This window comes from Cannabis sativa, chromosome 4 (assembly GCF_029168945.1).
Source record: "Cannabis sativa cultivar Pink pepper isolate KNU-18-1 chromosome 4, ASM2916894v1, whole genome shotgun sequence".
Taxonomy (NCBI): Eukaryota; Viridiplantae; Streptophyta; class Magnoliopsida; order Rosales; family Cannabaceae; genus Cannabis; species Cannabis sativa.
The window spans coordinates 33,958,596-33,980,883 of NC_083604.1; positions in this window are offsets into that span (position 1 = coordinate 33,958,596).

The window sequence follows — 22,288 nt, forward strand, 5'->3', positions numbered from 1 at the left end:
TTATAGAATTGTTCTCGGGTAATCTGGGACTAGTTCCGATATTTTCTTATTGAATTTGAGGTGATTTTGAATTTTAAATTGAGTTTGGAACTTCTTAAAGCTTAGTCTGAAAGTTAATGGCGTTTTTCATTTAAGGGGCCGATTTTTATTTCTATTACATAAGGATGGTAATATTTATGGTATATATGCGCTTTGTGATGTTTGGAGTGATTTGGATAAGTTTTTGTAGTGTTTCGGTGAAAGCAAAAATTGGGATTTTCGAGTTTTATAGTTTTTAGAAATTCCTAAGAGATCAGAAATCGTATTTTTGTCATAACTTTTGACTCAGGTGTCTTTTTGGACATTCTATATACCGTTTCGAAGCTTGCAACAAGCTTTACAATATGTTGTATGTTTTAGTGCCAAAATATAAGTTTTATTTTAGTGTATTTATACCGCGGGGTTTGGTAGAAAACCCTAGACTGTCTTATGTGAATATTAAGCAGTGTTTTGGGATAAACACTTATTGGTTTATCGTTGTTGTGACCTAGGGCCGAGATCATCAGGGATAGTTCTCCACTTGGGTTGGCCGAAATATATGAACCTGGATTAAAGGTAAGAATAGTATATTGTATCATATAGTACGTTGTATGTATTACAATTAGTATTGTTATGGATTGATTAAGATTAAGATATAGTTAATATTGTTATATAATGAAAAGACTAATTGGTTGAGTAATGATAATGTGATAATATTATGCATGTGACATATGGGCTCACCAGATTAGGTGATGCGATTTTCTTGGCGACGTACTGGGCGTAAGTACGGGCGTCAGTGATATATGATGAGTACCGAGTGTAGTTATGGGCTCACCTGATTAGTTGATGCAATTTTCCTAGCGACATACGGGGCGTAAGTATCGGCGTCAGTGACATATGATAAGTACCGAGCATAGGTACGAGCTCGTCTAATTAGAGGATGTGATATATTGGTGCAAGATTGTGATGTGATATATAGGTGATGCAATTATATGACACATGGGAGCAGGTTTTTGGCACAGGCTCACCTAGTTGGTGTTGGGTTTGATGCCCTAAATACAACTCATTTCATTATAATCAGATTTACTAATTAATAAAGATCAGAAATAACATTTTATGTTGCATGGTTCACATGATTTATTTCATGATTATATACACATAATGTATGAATTCTATTTAAGTCCAGAACATATGAATTTGTTAATAATTATATTGTTGTCAGCACGGTGGAATATAATCTTAATTATATGTTCGAAAGTTTATACCCTGATTTGTTAGAACACTAGATTTAGACTGACATGATAATCAGCGATAGGTATTCTTACACCTTGGATAAGTTTTATGTCCTTTCAAGGACATTGGAAAAGTTTACCAATATCGGATGTATGAAGTATACATCGGAAGGGACCGATATTGAACTTTGATTAGATATATTAAAATTTACCGTAATATCTATTCAATTCAATATCACCCGTTGATCCTAGATCAAATGATCTTAATCCTGATATGTTTAGGTTCGATCTCAAGAGTATTATACATGTTCTTTGATTTGTTAGTTAAGCCTACTTTTGGGTCAGGGTGATACGTACATTTTGGGAACATGATAGTATAATTGAGTGGGAGCGCTAAAATAAATATGGAGTCTATAACTTCTATAAGAATTTAGAAGTGAAACGATGATATCCTTTGAGCTTTGCTAAACAGAGATGAATGGTGGAGATCTCATTTCACTTTGCTGAAATATCATTTATACGGAGCTAAGTGTTTTAAGGATAAAATACATTGAATGTGTAAAGGTAATTTAAGTTCCTATTCAATGTAGATCATCTATTAGAGGGTAATTGATCAAATTAGGATTATAACAATAAATAACTAATAGCGTATCTATATCGTGGAACATATAGAGCGTTCTATATGATTGAGAGTGCAATTCCAAGTTCTAAGTGTGGATTCAATAAGGAATTAATAAGTTAGCGAATTTACTTGGTAAATTCGGTTCGACTTATTGGAAGCTCGATTTATAGAGGCCTATGGTCCCCATACTAGTTGAGACCATACTGCTTGTAAGACTCAGTTAATTGATTTTGATTAATCAATTATAATTCTAAAATTAGACTATGTCTAGTTTATGAATTTTCACTATGTCATGGCTTGATTGTGAAGAAATAGTGTTTTGGGGTTTATTTGTTAATTAAGAGACTTTATGGAGTCTAATTAATAAATATTGTAAATGACAATTTTATTTGATAGTTATTTTAATTGTTAAATAAATAGTTTGGCATTGATAAGGTTGAATTGAAAAATATGGTATTATTGAAAAGAAGAATAAGTGGTTGAAATAAAGTGGCAAAATTGTAACTTGAGATTGGTCCACTTATTGTATACGGCCAAGAGGTATTTTTGCCCAATATTTTATTATTTTTTAATCCATTTAATTCAACCCTAACCCTATTGAAGAATAGTATAAAAGGAAGGTTATGGTCTCATTGTCCAACTGATGCCTCCAAAGCTAAAAACCTAGATGAGACCTCATCCTTCTTCTTTCTTCTTCAATTCGAAACACTAAGCCTTTCTTCACACTAAATAATTTGACCCATTAGTGATAGAGTAGTGCCCACACACATCAAGTTGTATCTCAATCATAGTGTGTAAGACTGTAGGAGATTCCAAACAACAAGAAGGAGAATCATCATCAAAGGAAGGAGAGAAAGAGATCCAGGTTCAGATCTTGATTATGTTCTGTTACAGAAAGGAATCAATGGCTAGAGATCTGAACGGAAGGAGTCATTATATTCCGCTGCACCCAATGTAAGGTTTACTAAACTTTTTATGTGTTTATTTCATTGTTTTAGAATTCATATTAGGATGTTAATGAAATATACTTGTTAGTAAATCGAGATCCTGGTAAAATATTTCCAACAACTAGCCTCAGAGCCATGGTAATGATTTACTTTCAGGAAATATGAATTTAAATGATGTTATGTGTTCATTTGGATGGTTTCACGTCGTTTATGTGCTTATTTGATGATAGTTTAGAAATCGCAATATATGTTACTGAAATATTTTTTATTTCGATCTGGAATTATTTTTCCTGGAAAGTAGACAAAAAAATAAAATAAATTTAGGCTTTTACAGAACCTAATTTAGATTTTTTTATGAATTAGTTATGATTTTTTGAAGTTGAATAAAAATTTCAGGGTTTGAAAGCACACTCGCGCGCGCATGGGACAAAATCCCTTCAGACAAAGCCTTGTTCGAAGCTTCCCCTGTGTCATGCCCATGTTTCTCGGTCAGATGGGCCATTCCGCGCGCGCAGGGGTATGTAATGCATGCCCCTGTGCACCAAACTTGTTTTCTTCATAACTTTTGATTAAGAAATCGTTTTTCATTGAAACAAAAGCCAATTTTTGGTAGAATTTTGTGTAGAATCTAAATTTTCAATTAAAAATCTAATTGTCAGAATAAAATTGATTAAAATTAGTTTCTGATATTAGTAGGCTTTGAATTTTAAAAATTTGATTTCTCACAAAGGAGCCTTATGGTTAATTTTTGAAATTTTAGATTATTTTATTTATTTTAATTATAAGATCAGATATCATTATTTTTTTATTAAATTTGAATGATCTTTCTTTGATATTAAAATATTATCTTTTAAAATAATCTTGTTCAAATTTCAAAGTTTTCTAACCATATCATTTTTTTTTTCAAATTTGTTATTTTTTGAGATATATTTTATTAATTAAAATTATAAGATTAGGGATATGTTAGGTTTAACATTTTATCTTATTAGACATTTTTTTTATTAAAATTATATTTTGGTAAAAAGAACATGAAGATTTGAAAAATTGGTTAGTTTACTTTGATTAGATATTTTAGGGTTTCAAACCTTAAATTTTTCAAACTTATTTTTTTTTTAAATATTCTAACCATATGAAATATCTTATTTTTTCAATTAGTTTATTTATGTAATATATAAATTTATTAAATTATAAGACTTTGAATATAATAATGAAATATCTAAATTTAAAATTCAAGATATTTTATTATATTATCTTATTAGAAATTTTAAATAAATTAAATTTTTAATAAACTTGATATTTGAAAAATTGGTTAGATATTTTTTATTTTTTGTTATAATTTAGGAAATTTAGGAGTTTGTTGAATTTTGAATTTTCTCAAATATTCTCTAACAACATAAATTTGAATTCTAGTTAAGATATTTATTTTAAAATTTATTTTTTTTTAAATTTTAAAATTGAGATATTTTAGCTTACTTTCTAGATATTCCATATCAGTTACTTGTTATGGTTTGTATTGTTTGATTATATTATTATGTATTCAGATTTTTTTTACAAACCTATTATTTATTTGATCTAAATTGCTATGATTAACTTGTTGACAGATCCAATGATCTGATTTTAATCATAGTCGAATTGTCAATAGATCTTATAAATAATTTATAACAGGTAAATTTTTGCAATTTCTTTCATCTGTGTAAACCTAGTAACATGATAGGGCCCATCCAAATCATTTTGACCTGTGTGAGCCTATATGTTTGCTATTGGGCTTAGATACATATAGGAAGCCCATTTAAGTTTTACCAAGTAAATAGACTAGGTTGCTAAAATAAATTTTGACATTAGTAAATTTATTTAGGCCCAATTAGATTTGGGCTAACAATTGTTTATTTAAAGGTTAAATTCCTCTCCTTTGGGCCTTGTGTGAGAGTTGGGGGCCAATGAAGTGGGTACGACATACTGAACCCAACTCCCCCTCACATGAACTACTCCAATTGTGAAGGCCCATTTGCCTTATTTAAATAATTGTATTAGGTTAATTATATTAGTCTAACCTAATTAAAATTGAATTAGCAACATAATTAACTTTTAAAATATATGAAATTTATTTTTTCATTTAATATTTTAAAGTTAATTTTAGAAAAACACTTAGTTAATGATATATATTCTAGAAAGTTATTTCTAGAACTAATTATATTTTCTAATATTTAATTAGGAAAATATCATAGATTGTGAAATTAATTGTTTCATAATTAATTTTGGTACAATCTAAGTTATGTATATTTTTCCTAGTATTAAATTAGAATTAATAAAAGTCTTCTCTATACTTAATTATTTATTTCTTGAATTTAATACATTTAATTAAATTAAAAATTTAAATATTCAAGTTGATTTTCATCATGATACTATTTTCATGTTATTTAATTAAAATTGAAAATTATTTTAAGTTTGAAATCTTATTTCAAAATAACTTAAATTTGAATAATTTTCAAAATATATTTTATTTTATTTTAATTTATTAATCTTTTTCTCACAATTTCGAAATTGCATTTCTTAAATGCAGAAATTTTGAATTTTATTTGAAAAATAAATTAAAGTTGAAAATTATTTATTTTAATTTTGGACCAACTTAAATCAATGATTTTTTCATTTAATGATTAATTAAAAATAAATGAATTAAAATATATTATAATTAGAAATTGAATTAATTAGTCAAAGAAAATCTAGATAGATATTATCTGTTTTGCTTGAAGTATTTTTCTAGTGTATTTAATTAAATAGAAAATTAATATTTAATTTGATTTCATCATGATACTTAAATATTTAAAATTTTTCTTTAAAATTTAATTAAATAGGAAAATTATATTTTTTGTTGTAAATTAATTTTATTAATTAATTTTGGGCCAACATAAAATTAGAATAATTTTTTCCAGGATTTCTTTTTATTTTATTTTAAGAAATTTCAAAAATTGTATTCTTAAATACTTTAATTTTTTGAAATGCGATATATATTTATAGAAATTAAATTTGAGTTGTAAATTAACTTAAATTAATTTTGAGACAACTTAAATTGAATAATTTTTCTAAATATTTATTAGAAATTATTACTAAGATGGAAATAATTCATGTTATTTTCATATCCATCTAAGTATAATTTATATTTAGAATTTTTCATTCTAAATTGGAAATTTTTAATTAAATAAATATATATTTAAAATAAGTTGATTAAAATAAATATGAGAAGAAAATACACTTTAAATAATGAGCTTTATTATTAGGACATTCGATCTCCATTGTTGGTTTTACATAGCTTTTGTTTTAGTGAGTAATCCTCTATTGGAGAAACGTTCATTAAAACGTTCATTAGCAAGTTAGCACCGTTTAATCTCAAAAGATAAGTATATTTGTAAGTGTTTTATATGGTATTGATCATCCTAATGGTGGCGACTATATTTGACTTACAAAATATGAAACAATGGTAGAAGCTCATAAGATAGAATAGCCTTGACTCTCGCCTAAACGGGACAACGCTGGATTCCAATCTTGATTGAATAAAAGGTTGCTAGAATATTTATTATTTTAGATGAGATGACAACTCTGTTCAATGGATTGTATCACTGACTCTCGCCTAAACGGGACACTGATATCAGTTTGTTGAAGACCTTGGAAATTATTTAGGATTGTATGTTTTAGTATTTTCACTTGTCATTCCTACTCGCTATATGTTTAATAATTTCTGAATTGTGTATTAATTTATATTGAACCATGTTATTTTCTGTTATTAAATTGTAGTTTAATTTCGAATCTTCATTGTTGGTCTAACTTGTTTTGTTGTTCTAATGGGACAAATCCCTAATGGATTGTCAACATTAGACAAACATAATTGTGTTAGATCTCGAAAGATAAATATTGTAAATGCAACATCTAGTTGTTCATCAATTGATGACAGCTTAGACTAGTATTTACAATATGAAACAAGAAGATTGTATAAATAAGATTACTTTGACTCTCGCTAATCCAAGCATCGTTGGATTCTTATTTACAAACAAAATTATCCTAATTCCTCTTAGCTTATTCATTTCGAATTAGCTCAATAACATATCATTGGATGAATGGTATATAAATAATTTCATGTCATTCTATATTTTCTCTTAAGAAATTAAATGACGCATATGATTATATTCCCGAAATTCTTTCCCAAAATGATATTAATCCTTAATCTTAGAAATCTCCTACTTGTATGGGCAAATCAAACTTAGAGTTAGATTAGTAGTGGTGGTCCAAGAAAGAATTACTCATGTATATTTGGTATAAATTTAAGTCTTTGACTTTAAATTTTAGATTCCAAATATTTTTTTTAATACAATACAGTTTCACTTTCACCACTGTTTAATAACTATTTTCTATCAATTGATTCAAACTGTATGGAATATGAGTTTAGTATTCTATGACTAGGATCCACTTGCACTATTCTGAGAACTCTTTGATGTACCTAAATCTAAGTCATCAAAAGACACAACCACATATTTTCTAAATCTATGGCATTTGTGTCTTGTTCATAGTGGTTTTGACAAGATCATTCTCTGCAAAGAGTTAATATGCCTATATCCACTGAAAGTAAGTTCATCTCATTCGCAGATGGATGTACATTCAGGGGTGGATATGAGTTTTTCGTTATATTCTTAAAACAATCACTCTAGATATTACCTTATGCAAAGAAATTTGAAATGTTTGAAAAATTTCATGAATTTCTAGCAATGGTGATAAACCATTAAGGTAAGTGGTTAAAGATCTTGCAAACTGATAGGAGTGGAAAAATAGTTAGTAGATATGCATTTCAAAGATCATTAAGTTGGTTTTGAATTATATCCAAACTTACCTCCCTAGAAATTCGAGTTGCATATGGATTAGTTACTAATCGTTGCCTAAGACCTTCTATGGTAATACAATTTCAGAATGATGCAATGGTTGGGTACTTAGTGTAAAGCATTACTAGATTCATGGATGACCTAATTGAAATCTTAAGAAAATCTAGAACTGTTAACCATGGTTTGCATGTTTGTTAGCTATTCTAAGTGATTAGGGGTGGAACATCCCATAGTCAATAGATAAGAAAGTGTTTGTTTAAACAAATACTACTTTTCTAAGAAAATGACTAAGTATGAAAATAAAGTAGCAAATAAAGGAGATATTTTTTTCTTGATTCCATAAGTGTTCTATCATCTTATTCGATACAAGATGATCCCACTGCCTCTGTTGTCTTAACACAACCGAAGAGGTCAATACCATTTAGTTTTCTTAGACATGATTCACGGTACCTTATCATAGTGGGAGAGTTTCAAGGAAGTTCACTTCTTATGACTTGGAAGACACTAGTGATTAAAATCCATTGCGAGTTTAAACTAGTAATGGACTGTCAAGATAAGAAACTAAGAAGAAAAGCCAATAGAACTATGGTTTGATCCATTCACATGGAATAACCTAAAGTTTTGTATTACAAGGACAAGAAAGGAAATTTTCGTTAATAAGTCTATTCAATGGACTTAACAAAACTTCCTGTTCCTAGTATTATAGGTTTGAGTTTATCTAAACCTATGGCTTGTGGTATACCTAGTAATTACTTACTCTAATGCAAGAAATTTACTTTAGTAAGATCCTGAAGCATTTTCTTTTTAATGGAAATCTATAGAAGCTTCTCGACTTCTAGGCATAGATTTTATTTCTCTAAGGAAAAGTGTCAACTATTCCAGAAAATATAAAGTCATGAAAGAATTTCTTATATCAACAGTGAGAGGTCTCAGATATGCTTTAGTATGCGTTAGACTAGACACCTGCTGTTGAGTGGGAGTAAAGAGTAGGTATCAGATTAATCCAGGAGAGGAACATTGGAAGACAATCAAGTAAATCTTAAGATTAAGAAGAGGAACTATATGTTAGTCTATAAGGGTGTGTCTAAAACTCTTAGACTACACCACATCAGATTTCGAGACTTGCCTTTGTGCTAGAAAGTCTGCTGATAAGATGGTGATTACTCTGGGGGTGGAGTAGTTATTTTGGAGAAGTGTAAAAACCCATCTGAAGTCTCTTAGTCTACCAGAGAGAGACTGAATGTTAAAGTTGCAGGAAAGGTACTTATTCAGTCTAAGGAAAGTTCTATACATTTGTGGCACCGTTCCAACTTGTCTTAACTACTAGTGTTATTGCCTGATTAACCAAAAGTATAGAATCCAGTATGCCAAGAGAGTAGACATATAGAGAGGAATTTCACAATATCAAGAATTTTGTGATTAAGGAAGAGTAATGGTGGAGAAAAGGTTGGGTTTAATACAACCTGTCAGATCCTATTACGAGGAGTATACTAGTACTACACTTGATTTGTATACCAAGGTGTTGAGATTATTTGATCTAGGATCAACTAGGTGATATTGAATTGAATAGATATTACAATAAGTTTCTCATATCTAGTTCAAGTTCAATATCGGTCACTTCCAGTGCATACTCCATGCATCCAACCCAAGCTTACTTTAACCAATTGAAGCACCTCATAATTATCTAAAGTTCTCATATACTATAAAATTTTGATGAGACGGACGGTAAATCGAGATTCTTCAGATATTTTTTAGTGCAAATTTTTTATCTATTTATAATGTATTTTTTTTTATTTGTAAAATTTATTGTTGACCTCAAAAAGTGATCCACCGACAGTGGGATCGTGTATATCTGATGCTTGCCATGTATTTGCGCAAATAAGAATGAAAAGCAATAAAAAATAGATTTGTTATAGAGGTTTGACCCCCTTGTGATGGCGGGTAATGACCTACTCCCTGTTTAGTTGTATTAATATCGAGGGTTAATACTATCTAGATCACTATAGATGGAATCTTCTACAACACCCGTAGCAATACAAAGTATGAATCAAGAATTGCAACTTACAAGTGTAGAGTGTTAGAATATATTTTACCAAGACCTAGATTTACGAAAAAGTATGTTTTTAACATCCTAAACATGAACTTCTAAAACCATATAAAATACACACATAAAAGGTATGAGAAACCTTACATTGTTTGCAGCGGAATTCAATGACTCCTTCTGCTCAGATCTCTAACCCTTCTATCCTTTCAGTAGTAGAGTATCACCCAGATTTGAGCCCGACACTCCTTCTGTTGTTTGGATTCTTCACAGTCTTACACACTATGATTGACGACTAACTTGCTATGGGTTGGAATGCACTCAATCACTAAGGCTCGAATTTCATAGTGAAGAAGGCGATATGATTTCGAATTAGAAAGAAGAAAAAAAGAAGAAGAAGTCTAAAAAACCTTGTTGTCAGAGAGAATGAAAACTAGGTCTAAAGCCTTTGAAGCATTAGTTGGATAATGAGACCATTCTTTTCCTTTTATACTAATTTACATAGGGTTATGGTTGATTTATTTGGAATAATAAAATTATAAAAATAGAGCAAAAAGAGGCTCTAGTGGCCAGCCATGAAGTGGGCCCAACACTCGTTAAATTTTTGCCATTTTTCTTAACCATTTATCTTTTTTTACAAATACCAGTTTTTGCACTTTAAACCCTATAAATGCCAAAACTATTTATGTAATAATTAAAATAATAATCAAATAAAATTGCCATTTATATTATTTATGAATTAGGCTCCACAAAGTCTCTTAATTAATAAATAAACCCCAAAATTCTATTTCCTCACAATCAAGCCATAACTTAGTAAAAATTCATAAGCTAGACAAATTCTAATTTTAGAGCTATAATTGATTAATTAAAATCAATTAACAGATTCTTACAAGCAGTTTTTCTCAACTAGTATGGGGACCACGGGCCTATATAACCGAGCTTCCAATAAGCAGATCTAGAATTTACTAAGTAAATTCTCTAACTTATTAATTCCTCCTTGCACCACTATAGAATTTGGAATTTAGCTCTCAATTATATAAAGTGCACTATATGTTCCGCGATATAGATACTCTATAGCATTATCCATTTGTTATTATCCCAATAATTAATGATCTTCTATAGATGATTTATATTAAATATGGATTAATTTACTCTATAAGAAAATCATCATTTGACTTCTATATCCGAATAGAAGCTATAGATTTCGTATCTATGATTAGCACTCCAACTCAATTAAACTACCATGTCCTTAACCTATATGTCACGGGAAGAACCATTTAATCAATGATCATCTATAGATGATTTACATTGAATAGGTTAATTTACTGTTACACCCTTCAATGTTTATATCCTTAAAACACTTAGCTACCTATAAATGATATTCTAGTGAACTAATCTTGTAACACCCTAACTAACATAGGCGTATTACGTGATTTTTAAACATGCTGTGCAGCTCGTTGCTAATCAACGAGGTTTATGGAAAAACGTGATTAATTAAAAAATTTTGCTTTTTAATTAAACTTATAAAATATTATTACAAACGACTCGGGATCCCGATTATAAAATCATTTACAAAAAGATTTAAATGTTTAACTGATACACAAAATAAATGTCGCCTAGCGACTAGTTCCAAAATCAGCCTCGCTGTCCCGATGATCGTACGCTCCAGGCCTAACCGCCCCGACATGTACAATCTTCACAAGCTCGCTCGCAGTCCATCAGCTTTAGCCTTGCCTTTACCTACACATAAACGTAGAACTATGAGTCGACAGACTCAGTAAGAAAAGCATAATAATACTCATACATAAATCCCGGTCATGATCAGACGCCCATACCGCTGATCATAACCCTAACTGCCGTGTCCAACACGATACTGAGTCCCGCTACTGCCGTGTCCAACACGGTACTGAGCCACTACTGCCATGTCCAACATGGTACTGAGTTTTGAACGTTCATAGGGACGGTACTATTGACACGTAACAGCCTGATCGGTCGAACCGGTCATACTCCGGCTGCTGGTCATACTCCAGCCTGTACCGACGTGTTACTATATCCACCTGATCGGTCAAACCGGTCATACTCCGGCTGCTGGTCATACTCCAGCCTGTACCGATGGGATACGTCAATAGTACGGAACCACCAACCAAGTGTCAGCTTGATCGGTCGAACCGGTCATACTCCGGCTGCTGGTCATACTCCCGCCTGTACCGACGTGACAGGGTTGGATGGTTCGAAGCCAACATACATAACTAATGTAATCTAACAAGCTTCCTACATGCACGCTAAACATGTAATCTACATATGCATACTGTTATACTAATCTAACCTGGATTACGAATTCAGGTGTGCCGGTCAACCTGACTGGAACTTTAGCTGAGCGGTGGATTACAGGCTCCTTGACTAGGATTACACAAAGAGGAGATGAAAATCACAAGATTTGAGCAGAATAATCCCAACCCTAGCAGCCCAAGTCTTGGCCGAAAAGAGAGAGAGAGAGAGAGCTTTGAGTGTGTGTGATTTTGAAATGTTTTTTCTAATTTTGACTAAGTGTAGAAAATGAGAGAAAATGACTCTTAAGGCATATAACACTTAATTTCAGCCAAGTAATACATAATTAAACATTTTATTTTCATTTAGCAAAATCACAAAAAGACAAAATACCAATGGGGCAAAAAGACCATTTTGCCCCTCCACACAAAAACCACATAAAACACACTAAAGGGGTATTTTTGGGAAATTCTGAATTCCCGGCCATTCTCGACATTCCCAATGTCTAATAAACCGCCCCATACTACTAACATGCTAAGTTGTGATTTCTCCAGAAATACCGGGCACCGGAAATGCAAAATAAGAAAACTACTGAATGACATAGCAATGCATTTCTGAATTCGATAAATAACAGTATAATAAATTATATAAATAGCTATAAATAATTTTCATAAATAATCATAATTAACTGCTAATTTCCAAATTAAACTAAGCGGGCTTTACAACTATCCCCCCCTTAAAAGGATTTCGTCCCCGAAATCTAACCTGAATAACTCTGGATATTGAGCTCTCATATCTGACTCTAGCTCCCAGGTGGCTTCCTCCACCTTGCTGTATCTCCAGAGAACCTTGACCAATGCTATGGTCTTATTTCGAAGGACTTTATCCTTTCTATCCAGGATCTGCACTGGCTGTTCCTCATAAGTCATGTCTGGCTGTAGCTCAAGGCTCTCATAACTGAGTATATGAGAGGGATCTGAAACGTATTTTCTCAACATCAAGACATGGAATACGTTGTGAACTGCTGATAAGGCTAGAAGCAATGCTAACCGATATGCCACTTGACCTATCTTCCCAAGAATCTCGAAAGGTCCCGTAAATCTAGGGCATAACTTGCCTCTTTTCCCGAAACGTTTAATCCCCTTCATCGGAGATACCCGTAAAAACACATGGTCCTCTACTTGGAACTCAACATCTCTGCGTTTTGGATCTGCGTAGCTCTTCTGTCTACTGTGTGAGGCAAGCATTCTAGCTTTTATCTTCTCTATTGCCTCATTGGTCCGTTGCACTGACTCTGGACCTAAGTATTTTCTCTCCCCTGTCTCATCCCAGTGGATGGGAGATCTACACTTCCTACCGTATAACAGTTCATAGGGAGCCATCCCTATCGTACTCTGATAACTGTTGTTGTAAGAAAATTCTATCAACGGTAGATACTTACTCCATGAGCCTTCAAAATCCATAACACAGGCTCTCAACATGTCCTCCAATATCTGAATTGTCCTTTCGGACTGACCATCTGTCTGGGGATGGAATGTCGTACTGAATTTCAGCTTTGTACCCATTGCCCGTTGCAAACTTTGCCAAAATTTGGAGGTGAACTTTGGATCTCTATCCGAAACTATGGACTTCGGTACCCCGTGAAGTCTTACGATCTCTCTGACATACAACTCTGCCAACTGATTCACTATAAATGTTGTTCTAACCGGCAGAAAATGAGCAGATTTCGTAAATCGATCCACCACTACCCAGATGGAATCAAAAAAACCCGTGGTCCTAGTTAACCCGACCACAAAATCCATCGTGATATCTTCCCATTTCCATTCTGGTAGGGTTAAAGGCTGCAACAACCCTGCTGGTCTCTGATGTTCAGCCTTAATCTGCTGACAAGTGAGGCATCTCGATACGAATTCTACCAAATTCTTCTTCATACCGCTCCACCAGAAGTACGGTTTCAAATCTTGGTACATCTTAATGGTGCCGGGATGCAGAGAATACGGGGTAGAATGAGCCTCCTCAAAGATTTCGTTCCTAAGTTCCACACTATTCGAAACACAAACCCTGGCTTTATACAAAAGCATCCCACTGTCTGACACTGAAAAGTCCTTGGCTTGACCAGCCAACACCTCATCTCGGATCTTCACTAACTCTGGATCCGTCATCTGAGCAACTTTTATTCTTTCCAACAGGTCAGATTGCAGCGTTAAGTTGTGAAGCTGACCTACCACAAACTCAATGCTGGATCTAACCATATCCTCTGCTACCTGAGGTGAGATCTGAACCATACTAGCTACTTGGCCGGGACCCTTTCTTCTCAGGGCATCGGCCACTACATTGGCTTTTCCGGGGTGATAGAGGATCTCCCAATCGTAATCTTTCACTAATTCCAACCAACGCCTTTGTCTCATATTCAAATCCTTCTGAGTAAAGATATATTTGAGACTTTTATGGTCGGTATAGATTTCACACTTTTCCCCGTAAAGGTAATGCCGCCAAATCTTCAATGCAAAAACCACTGCGGCCAACTCTAGATCATGAGTCGGGTATCGCTGTTCATAATCCTTTAACTGACGGGAGGCATAACCGATGACCCGATCGGCTTGCATCAGTACACACCCCAAACCTTGTTTGGATGCGTCACAATAAACTACGAACTTCTCCTTGTCTGAAGGCAAAGCTAGCACTGGAGCGGTAATCAACCTCTGTTTTAGCTCCTAAAAACTAGCTTCGCATTTATCTGACCAGATAAACCGCTGATTCTTCTTTGTAAGCTTGGTTAGGGGCATTGAAATTTTAGAAAACCCTTCCACGAACCTACGGTAGTACCCAGCTAAATCTAAGAAGCTTCTGATCTCTGTCACTGTCTTCGGTCTTGGCCAATCCCTGACGGATTCGATCTTCCTGGGATCCACCTTGATCCCATCTTTGCTCACAATGTGCCCTAGGAAGGACACCTGAGATAGCCAGAACTCGCATTTCTTGAACTTGGCATAAAGCTTATGTTCTCGAAGCCGTTGCAGTACCATCTGAAGATGCAACTCATGCTCCTCTTCTGATTGAGAGTACACGAGAATGTCGTCGATAAACACAATATCCTTGAATACTCTATTCATCAAGTCCATGAATGCTGCAGGAGCATTGGTTAGTCCGAATGACATAACCAAAAATTCGTAATGTCCATACCTAGTGCGGAAAGCCGTCTTCGGAATGTCCTCCTCTCGGATTCTCAACTGATGATAACCCGAACGGAGATCAATCTTAGAAAAGACCGTCTTCCCCTGAAGCTGATCGAACAAATCATCGATCCTAGGTAATGGATATTTATTCTTCACTGTCAGCTTGTTCAATTCTCTGTAGTCGATGCACATCCTCATAGATCCATCCTTCTTCTTGACGAATAAAACCGGGGCTCCCCAGGGTGACACACTGGGCCGAATGAACCCTATGTCAAGCAACCCTTGGAGCTGAATCTTTAATTCCTTAAGTTCAGCTGGAGCCATTCTATATGGGGCTTTGGAAACCGGTTCCACCCCTGGTGCCAAGTCTATCACGAAGTCAATCTCCCGCTGAGGTGGTAACCCTGGAAGTTCTTCCGGAAAAACATCCAAAAATTCCCGAACCACTTTGATGTCCTCTGGCCGAATGGTATCTGGCCGTGTGGTGTCCACCACCACGGCCAGAAACCCTAAACAACCGCCGTGCAACAATTCTCTAGCTGACAAAGCCGAGATCACCGGGATCCGAGATCCCTGAACTGAACCAACAAACACAAATGGTTCCTCACTTTCCGGTTGGAAGATCACCATCTTCCTTTTACAATCAATGCTCGCCGAATATTTAGCTAGGAAATCCATTCCTAAAATAATATCGAATTCGAATAGACTCATCTCTATCAGATGAGCACTTAACTCTCTACCATCTATCTTGATCGGCATAGACCTAATCCACCTATTGGAGATAACCAATTCTCCGCCAGGTAATAGGGTTCCAAACCCTGATTCATATCTATCGTACGGTCTACCCAACTTACTAAAGACTCTGGCCGCCACATAAGAATGTGTGGCCCCAGAATCAAACAGCACTGAATATAGCGAGTTATTAATAGAAAGCTGACCTGTGACAACTGATGGGCTGGCATCTGCATCAGCCTGACTGATAGCGAACACCCTGGCTGGAGTTGGTATCGCTGGAGCTCTCGGTGCCTCTGATCGGAGCTGGGGACAGTCCCTCTTGAAGTGTCCGGGCATGCCACAGTGAAAGCATCCCTGTCCTTTGCACTCACCCTGATGGTGCCTCTTGCAGCTAGGGCACTCGGGATAGGAGAATCGGGTCTCAGTACCACCAGGACGACTCCCTCTGTTCTGGTTCCCCCGGGACCTCTTGTTCTGACTCGAGCAACCGGAGGCAGTGGGTGCTGTCTTCCTCTGATCAATGGCCGAACCGCTACTCCCCCTGCTAAAGCCTGATGCAGGAGGGGTAGGAGCCCCACCACTCGCCGAAGTACTAGCTGACTCCGACATACACCCAACTGTGCCCTCAGCTCGCAGTGCCTTCTCCACCATCTGAGCATAGGTGGTGTTGTCGTCCGTGGTAATCATCAGATCATGCTTGATCTGGGCATTCAACCCGTACAGATACTTCTCCTTCTTGCTGAAGTCGGTCGGCACAATTCCCGAGGCTAACCTCGCCAACCAATCAAACTGGGTAGTATACTCGGTGACGCTCATATTCTCACGCTGGGTCAGGTGAGCGAACTCTTTCCTCTTGGCGCTTCTGACCGCCTCATTGTAGTACTTCGCGTTGAAGAGTTCCTCGAACCTTTTCCAGGTCATGGTGGTGACGTCGTGAATCTGAGATACCATGTCCCACCAGACCAAAGCGTCCTCCTAGAACTGAAAAGTGGCACACACCACTCTGTCATTACCGGTGACACCCATAAAGTTCAGGATCTTGGTAATCACCGTCAGCCATTGCTCGGCTTTCATCACGTCTGGACCTCCCAGGAAAACCGGAGGTGCTTGCTTCCGGAACCGTTCGTACAAAGGTTCCAATCTATTGGCCGCCACCACTATCTCGGCACAGGCGGCGGGCGAGTGCCACTGGAACTATGGGCACTGGAACTGCAGGAGCACCCTGCTGTCTTAACCTCTGAATCTCGAGGTCTTGTTCTTCAATCCGGGCTTGCATTTCCCCAAACCGTAACTCCCACCCCGGGCTCCCCGATCGGCCTGGGAGCACAGGCAGCCTGTGGCGGGTTCTCATCACCCCGACCACGAGCCCTGCCTCGGGGACCTCTACCTCGGCCCCTAACAGGTGGGGGAAACTGAGCTCCCTGTCCTTGGTACGACCCTACGGAATTTCCCTGACTCCTGGTAGTCCGCCTGGCGTCCATCTGATTAGAACCGCTTGCGAAACCAATAGTTGGCATATCAGGTCGTATTCAAGGAGAGCTTACTAATGCCGCTTAATTTGGAAATTAAAAACGAAACATGCACCTATTCTACTATCAGGCTACTAACATGCTTCCTAACAGGTTTTTCTTTTTCTTAACTGAATAAAATAAACTACTAAAGCAATAAAGGCTTACTGAACCGTGAAACGAGCTAACTGCTGATGATGATTGTACATGTCGTGACGATCTTCGGAAGACAACCTGGGGGCTCTGATACCAAATTGTAACACCCTAACTAACATAGGCGTATTACGTGATTTTTAAACATGCTGTGCAGCTCGTTGCTAATCAACGAGGTTTATGGAAAAACATGATTAATTAAAAATTTTTGCTTTTTAATTAAACTTATAAAATATTATTACAAAAGACTCGGGATCCTGATTATAAAATCATTTACAAAAAGATTTTACTGTTTAACTGATACACAAAATAAATGTCGCCTAGCGACTAGTTCCAAAATCAGCCTCGCTGTCCCGATGATCGTACGCTCCAGGCCTAACCGCCTCGACATGTACAATCTTCACAAGCTCGCTCACAGTCCATCAGCTTTAGCCTTGCCTTTACCTACACATAAACGTAGAACTGTGCGTTGACAGACTCAGTAAGAAAAGCATAATAATACTCATACATAAATCCCGGTCATGATCAGACGCCCATACCCCTGATCATAACCCTAACTGCCGTGTCCAACACGATACTGAGTCCCGCTACTGCCGTGTCCAACACGGTACTGAGCCACTACTGCCATGTCCAACATGGTACTGAGTTTTGAACGTTCATAGGGACGGTACTATTGACACGTAACAGCCTGATCGGTCGAACCGGTCATACTCCGGCTGATGGTCATACTCCAGCCTATACCGACGTGTTACTATATCCACCTGATCGGTCGAACCAGTCATACTCCAGCTGCTGGTCATACTCCTGCCTGTACCGACGGGAAACGTCAATAGTACGGAACCACCAACCAAGTGTTAGCCTGATCGGTCGAACCGGTCATACTCCGGCTGCTGGTCATACTCCCGCCTGTACCGACGTGACAGGGTTGGATGGTTCGAAGCCAACATTCATAACTAATGTAATCTAACAGGCTTCCTACATGCACGCTAAACATGTAATCTACATATGCATACTGTTATACTAATCTTACCTGGATTCCGAATTCAGGTGTGCCGGTCAACCTGACTGGAACTTTAGCTGAGCGGCGGATTACAGACTCCTTGACTAGGATTACACAAAGAGGAGATGAAAATCACAAGATTTGAGAAGAAAAATCCCAGCCCTAGCAGCCCAAATCTTGGCCGAAAAGAGAGAGAGAGAGAGAGAGCTTTGAGTGTGTGTGATTTTGAAATGTTTTTTCTAATTTTGACTAAGTGTAGAAAATGAGAGAAAATGACTCTTAAGGCATATAACACTTAATTTCAGCCAAGTAATACATAATTAAACATTTTATTTTCATTTAGCAAAATCACAAAAAGACAAAATACCAATGGGGCAAAAAGACCATTTTGCCCCTCCACACAAAAACCACATAAAACACACTAAAGGGGTATTTTTGGGAAATTCTAAATTCCCGGCCATTCCCGACATTCCCAATGTCTAATAAACCGCCCCAAACTACTAACATGCTAAGTTGTGATTTCTACTGAGCCAAACACCGAGTTCCAAAAATACCGGGCACCGGAAATGCAAAATAAGAAAACTACTGAATGACATAGCAATGCATTTCTGAATTCCATAAATAACAGTATAATAAATTATTTAAATAGCTATAAATAATTTTCATAAATAATCATAATTAACTGCTAATTTCCAAATTAAACTATGCCAGCTTTACAAATCTAATCACTGAAATGAGTAGTCAACCATTTATCTCTATTAAGCCAAGCTCAAAGGAAATCATCATTTGACTTCTATATCCAGATAGAAGCTATTGATTCCGTATCTATGATTAGCGCTCACACTCAATTGAACTACCATGTCCTTAACCTATATGTCATGGGAAGAACCATTTGGTGGACTTTAACAAATAAATTCAAGAATACAAATAATGCAACTGAACTAGGATCTACCAATCTCAGGCCTGGAAAGGACATAGAACTTATCGAAGGTGCAAGTGAACTACATTGTAGATTATCCTATCAATTGAATTCTGTATACTGATAAATCATAGGAATACATTTTATCACATAATCTTGATTACATTCCATTATGCTTTCGACACAATAAACAAGAATAATTATGTGATAAGGATTTGGATGAATTTATAAATTAGATAAATATATAAATTATCACATGAACCAAATAGCACACTAAATAAGTAATGAAAATCAATCTGTTTCTTTATTGATAATTGTATAGAAAAATTACTGAAATAGAGTTTTATTTTGGGCACAAAGCTCAACATAGAGATGATGCTTGTACGGGCGTGTGAGAGAGGTAATGAAGAAGAGAGAATTTGTCAAACTTAGACTCAGAGTTTGGACGACAACCTTCAGACTTAGATTCAACATAGGTTTCTAGGCTAGTGTTAAGGCCTTTATATAAGAGGCCTAAACCCTAGATTACAGTTTGAAACACTAGATATTTGCATAATTTTTTATGTAATTCCAAAAGACTAAAATGCCCTTGAATCTAGATATTATTAAGCCATATTGTTGGGCTTTTAGGGCCCAGTTTGCAGCCCATGAATTGTTGTCCACGTGTAAAAGTGCACAAGAAACCATGAAGAGCACCTCTTGTCTGGCCAAGCCCTATTGGAGGGCAGGCTAGCCGGTCGTGGTGCAGTCCCATGGCTGGCCAACCATACGGCTGGCCAGTGTGGCCGACTAATTCTTGTGAAGGAGCTGGGTTGTCACTTTATGCCTGTTTGAGCACCCGGGTCTCCGTTTGCTTTGGTGCTAACTTGGCCTTCCTATTTGTGAGTTGTACTGCCATGTGGCACTGATTTTGTCCACGTAAGCATGCCATGTAAGGATGACAAAAATTGGGATAACATTTGCCCCCCAAGTCCCTATGTGAACATCTATACGGATGAGGACTTTACCAGCTATGTTGGTGATGTCGGGATTATTGTAGACCTTGCTAAATAAAAGTTGATGCATTTTTTAGCCTTTTGAAGCACTTTGTCTTAACTGACAGATTTCAACGCTGTAGAGAAATAGCTGCTTTAGTTGCCTTTATGATGTCTAGGTGAGGTAAGTGAAGAAAAGGGGCCCACATGCATTACACAATGGACTTTTAGGGGGAAAACCTTTTTTCACTTCTCAGATTTTACATTCCACTTTCTCTCACTAGAAACTTGCTTTAGAAAAATCGCTTCCTTCTCTCCAAAGGGCCAAAACACACAAGCATCATCTTCCTAGGATTTTTATGCCATTTCGATTATCCAAGCTTCTCACCCTTCTTTCCAATGACATCTTGCAGTGGGTAAGCTTTCTATTCTCGCCATTTTACCAGTATCTAGATTTACTAACAAGTATGTTTCATTAACATCCTAATATGAATTTCTAAAACAATGAAATTAAACACATATAAAGTTTAGGAAACCTTACATTGGGTGTAGCAGAATAATATGTCTCCTTCCACTGAGATCTCTAACCCTTGTATCCTATCTGTCACAGAGTATCACCAAGATCTGAGCCCGAATGTCCTTTTCTTCAGTCTGGATTCTTCACAATCTTCCACACTATGATTGAGATACCACTTGATGTGTGTGGGCACTCACTCTATCACTGAAGGTTCGAAAATTTGAAGAAGAAAAGAGAGGGGTATAGGTTCGGCTATAGGTATAGAATAGGAGGCTCAATTTTTCTGAAGACAAGAAAATTTCATCCAACTTAAGTGTGAGCCATCACTATCTATTTATAGGTAACCAGTAGGTTTAGGTTAGGAATTATTATGCATTAAAATAGTGGAAAAAGCTCAAAAGTTTTCAGCCATAGGTTAATGGGCCCCACTTGGGTATTTTTCCAATTTTTCCAATTTTCCCTTTATTTTCTCAAAAATGTAAATTTTCCAATTTAACCACTTAAATGCCAATTCTAATTATTTAATAACTAAAATTAATTATTAAATAAAATTGCCATTTAATATATTTATTAATTAGACTTAACAAAGTCTTTCAATAAATAAAACCTAGAATCTCTTCTCTCCACAATTTAGCCCTTACTTAGTGAAAATTCATAAACTAGACATAGTCTAATTTTAGAATTATAATTGATTAATTAAAATCAATTATCTGAGGCTTACAAGCAGTATGGTCTCAACTAGTATGGGGACCATGGGCCTATACAACTGAGCTTCCAATAAGCTGAACTAGAATTTACCGAGTAAATTCCCTAACTTATTAATTCCTTGTTGCATCCACTCATAGAACTTGCAATTGCACTCTCAGTCATATAGAACGCTCTATATGTTCCACCATATAGATACACTATCAACATTTAACCATCGTTATAATCTCAATAATCAAAGATCCTCTATAGATTATTTACACCAAGTAGGAATAAATTTACCGTTTCACTCCTCAATGTATTTTATCCTTAAAACATTTAGCTTCATGTAAATGATATTTCAGTGAACTAAAATATAATCACTGAAACAAGAGCTCTTCCATTTACCTCTATTAAGCCAAGCTCGAAGGAAATCATCGTTTCACTTCTAAATACCTATAGAAGCTATAGATTCATCTATATTTAGCGCTCCCACTCAATCATACTACAATGTTCCCAAAATGTACGTATCACCCTGGCCAGAAAGTGGGCTTAACTAACAAATCAAAGAACATGAATAAGACTCCTGAGATTGACCCTAAGCATGTCAGGATTAAGATCTTTGGATC